Here is a 4,379-nt window from a genome sequence, read left to right as displayed (position 1 = left end):
TGTCCTCTACAAGGAATGCGGCCCCGACTCCTGCACTGAGCTGAGCCCAGTGAGAGCCCTGTGACACCTCTGACCTGAGGGACTGTCACATGGGGCACATGTGTGGTTTCAAGCCACGCACTTTGTGGTTCCTTGTTACTGAGGCTGCAGGGGTCTAACCCGGACCTTCCCGGTGTCCGTACGGACGCAGCCGTCCCTGCACTTGAGCTGGATTTCTCTCTCACCAGCTGTGGAGATGAGGCCCAGAGCTCCTGTGACTGTCAGGCCACCGGCACCGGCCCCCAGCCCAGAGCCAGCCCCCTGATGAGGGCTCCTCCCTCCCCCACCCCCCACTCCCGGCACCTGCCTGACGGCGCACACCTGCTCGGTCCACGCTCTTATCCTCCGCCTGCACGTTCCAGGTGAAACGTTCCCCTGGCGCTGCCCTCTCCTTCTCCTGAGGACTGGACATTCCCACTGGCTGGGACTCGGCTCAGACCACAAGCTCCCAATCCCCCACGTGGAAACACCCTCTCCCCAGAAAGGCAGCTTGGTCATGAATCGAGAAACTGATGAAATGAAGACGGCATCTCTCCAGCCGGGGAAGCATCTGAGGGCTGCTGGCAGCGAGGAGAGAGACCTCTGCATGCGCCGACCCGGACGTCGCCTCGCCACCCACGGTCTGCCTCAGGAGAAACCAGGTAGAGGTAGGTCAGCAAGGCAAACCCCAGAGCAAACCTCCCGCTGTCCGCCCTTCACACCGCAGCCCCGGACGACCTGCACTTCCTCTTGTGCCTCCGTTCCTTCAGCTGTGTAAGGGGGACAAGGACGTTTGGTCCCTAACCCGGGATCCCTACCTCATCGCACTGAAAAGGAGACAGGCAGGCCAAGTGCCTGGTGCACAGCACTGCGTGTCATTCTTCATAAATAAAAAAGCAGATGCCGCTTGCAGAATGGCATGTGAGGAAGCTGGTTTTTTTTTTTTTTTAACATTTTATTTATTTATTTGACAGACAGAGACCACAAGTAGGCAGAGAGGCAGGAAGAGAGAGAGAGGGAGAAGCAGGCTCCCCGCTGAGCAGAAAGCCCCATGCGGGGTTCGATCCCAGGACCCTGAGACCATGACCCAAGCTGAAGGCAGAGGCTTCAGGCGCCCCGAGGCTGGCTTTTTGTGCTCAGTTAAAGACCTGAACATATTTGGGGAGTGCACTGAAGAAGCAAACCGGGGAGCAGAGCTAGCCTTAGCAGCGTGAGGCCCGTGCCGCAACACAGCCCCCCACACTCAGAAGGGCCCCACGCTCCACTACTGGTCTGCTGTGCCATCTTGAAAATCTTCATTATTTTTGAACCTGGGGCCCACCTTTTCGTTTTGCACCAGGCCCCACGATTACCTAGCCGGTGCTGGCAGGAAGGGACTCCCACCGGACTGCTACGGTGGCTATCCTCGGGAATCAGGACCGCGGCACATGAAAGCCACAAGGATCTCCGGTCAACTTCCGGGCAGTCTCCGTGTATACAAGCACTCCGGCTTCGGTAATTTCTGTGTGCACATCCAGAACGTGAGAGGAGGAGTTCGGGGACAATCCAGCCGCTCCGTGGGAAGAAGGCGGGCTCGGAAAGGACGGAGCTGGTGGAATTCTACCTCTACAAGGGAGCTACTGGTCCACTCACCTTGGAAAAATTAATTACTCTGCCAAGACGCCGTTTCCTTCTGGAAAAAAGCAGAAACAAAAACAAAAATTTGGGAATTGCTTCCTGCCTCTTAGAAGCTGTTGTGAGCTGGGAAGAGTCCACAGTGTAAAGGAGCCTTGTCTGTTTCACGGGCAACAAACCAGCGCTTGTTACTTAGGGAGCCTGACTGGGGAGGGGAGGGGAAGAGCACTGGAGGACAGACAGGTGAGAGGGAAGACCCTGGGGTCAGAAGCCTTGGCTGAAATGTGCCAGGTGAGAAAGTGGGAGAATCCAGCTCATACCAGCATCAGCCAGAGAGGCCCTGGGCAGGGGGAGGTAAGGAACCAGCCCGGTTGTGCCAGGATCTTGGAAGCCCTCTAGGCGGGACTTGGCTGGACCATTTGTCCCTGTGCCTCTCCGGGAGGGGGGTGCAGGGAGGAGGCCTCCAGCTTACCCAACTCACTCCACTCGGCCCCAACCCCAAGGATGGGAAGCCTGGGACGTGGGCCCCTGTCGCTAGGGGACAGGTAACTGGGCTAGGTGTTCGGACCGAGCAGCTGTTCCGTGGGTGAGGACAGGTAGGCAGGGGCAGCCACTCAGGGGGCAGGAAGAGAAGATGGAGGGGCAGGTGCAGACCCACTGGGACCAAAGCCCAACATCAGGAGAAAAGCAGGCACGCGTTTGGGTCTCACTTTGGGTCCCACTGGCTGCATGGTCACCAAACCCCAAGGGGCCTTCTGCAGCCCCACAACTCCTCTCCTGGGGGCATGCTGGGGGGCTCCTGGGGAGACTTTCCAACACCCTCGCTTCCCGGCCTCATTCTCAGCATCTCCTCCCCTCTCCTCTGTCAGCCAATACGCTTGCTTCCCACTGCACAGAACAAAACCCGCAAAATGCGGGCGAGAGGTGCATGGACTCGTGGGTTATAGCACCTGCCTGTGGACAAGCTTCCCTGCCCCTGCCCTCCTGCCTGTGGCTGGACTGTCCACACAGTCCTCTAGGGCTGGCCCCTCCACCGGCACCCGATCGCCCCCCTCCTACCCCCACCCCATCCAGTTCCCACCAGACTGTTCCTCCGTTATTGGAAGACACCTTTCTTTAGGGTGTATGGCATTCACTGAGCTACTCTTTCTGCTATTAGGAGGGTGTGAAAATTTCAAAATATCCATTTGAGGGACCACTACCCTCTCTGCCTCCTCCCCTTCCTTCCCTTTCCTCCTTTACAATTCAGTCCAAAGGGCACAGGGCAGGGGGCCGGAGGGTGGCGGGGGGAGAAGGGGACCAGCCAGCAGCTCCCCTCGGTGGCCGGGAGAGGGTGTCGGACCCCAGGCCTGGTGAGGAGGTATCAGAGCCTGAGGGAATGAGAAAAGAGGGGGAATCCTCGCCTGGGGTCAGTAACCCATAGAGTCAGAAAGGGAACATGTAGGGTGAGGACAGCAGCTGCCTGACTGGGGTGGGGGGTGGGATGGGGGGTGGGGGGGATGTGGAGCCCAAGCAGGGTGAGGGGGACACCTGGTCTGCTGACCCCCTACCCTGCTTTGCTCTCTGTAGTACCACCCACCTTGCAAGGTATTATAAATGTATTTGTTTCTTATCTCTGAACCATCTGCCCCGGCCCCCACCTGAATGTTCTGGAGGCAGGGACATTTGTCACAGTATCCTCGGGTCACAGGACCGTGTCTGGTGGCCTTTGACACGTGTTGAATGGGTGAGTGAAACTCAGCGCCCCGCCTCTTGATGGTGGCTCAGACCACGAGGTTCGGCGACACCTGCAGCGGTGGCAGAGGAGGGAGCAGTGAACCGTGAGGCGGGCTTCTGCTTTGGCCAAGGGGCGAAGAGGCACCACTTTCACTGAGGCAGGAAGGAAGTCAAGGACTTGGCTAGGTTGGGAGGGAAGCTGGGTTGGGGTCCCATTCGGTTGGAGGGGACTGCCAGACGCCCCGGTTGGGAGCGCACAGGGCTGCAGGGGAGGCGCTGGAGAGCTGGGAGGGAAGCCCTGTGGCGAGGGGAGACTCTGCTGCTGGAAGCCCCGGAACCGCGAGGAGTGGGCGGGCTGGCGAGAGGGGTGGGGGCTGGGCCTGCGCTGCCTGGCCCCAAGCCCGGCCGAAAAGCGGCTCTGGAATCATCTGGCTCTTGCGTGCAGGAACGGAGAAGGAAGAGGAAGCATCGAGAAACACACATTTTCAGCAAAATGAGCTTGCCGCCGCCTTCCAGCAAACCAGCAGCAGCCCAAGCGCAGGCACGCGAGGGTTTCCGCGCTCGCCCCCAGCCCCGGAGCAAGCTGGTTAAGAAGGAAAGGGAACTCCGTGGGCACAGATCGTTAGCTTGGCGGAGTCCCGCCCGGCACAGCTTAGCCAAACGCGCGGCCGGAGCGCGCTCGGCAGGGAGCCTGCTTCCTCCTCTCTCTCTGCCTGCCTCTCTGCCTGCTTGTGTGTACTCTCTCTCTGACAAATAAATAAAATCTTTAAAAAAAAAAATAAATAAATAAATAAATAAAGAAGAGGTTTTTAAAAACTATCACTGTCTCAGATGCGTGGCCCCCAACTTAATTAAAGGGACGTGGCGGCAGGCAGAATAATGCACGGCCCCCGAAGATGTCTGCACCCTAATTCCTGGAGCCGCCGGACTCAGAGAGGTCGGAGGTGCTGCGCTGCTGGCCGCGAAGATGCGGAAGGGTCACAAGCCACGGCACGTGGGCGCGTCTGAGCAGCTGGCAAGGGCCAGGAGCG

At 58.9% G+C, this 4,379-nt stretch overlaps 1 long non-coding RNA gene across 1 annotated transcript; it reads right to left on the bottom strand.

Moving 5' to 3' along the window:
• Window positions 1-1,112: 1,112 nt before the first annotated feature.
• Window positions 1,113-3,405, bottom strand: LOC111154908. Its single transcript, XR_002641109.1, has 3 exons — window positions 3,273-3,405; window positions 1,651-1,690; window positions 1,113-1,519 (listed from the first exon to the last, which is right to left on the bottom strand). It is a non-coding gene; the product is annotated as an uncharacterized LOC111154908 (long non-coding RNA).
• Between the last annotated feature and the right edge of the window lie 974 nt (window positions 3,406-4,379).

This window comes from Enhydra lutris, unplaced genomic scaffold (genome assembly GCF_002288905.1).
Source record: "Enhydra lutris kenyoni isolate GAN:26980312 unplaced genomic scaffold, ASM228890v2 scaffoldscaffold38, whole genome shotgun sequence".
In the NCBI taxonomy this organism is placed as follows: Eukaryota; Metazoa; Chordata; class Mammalia; order Carnivora; family Mustelidae; genus Enhydra; species Enhydra lutris.
Note: the sequence above shows the minus strand (reverse complement) of the source record. Positions and strands in the feature narration are given on the sequence as shown.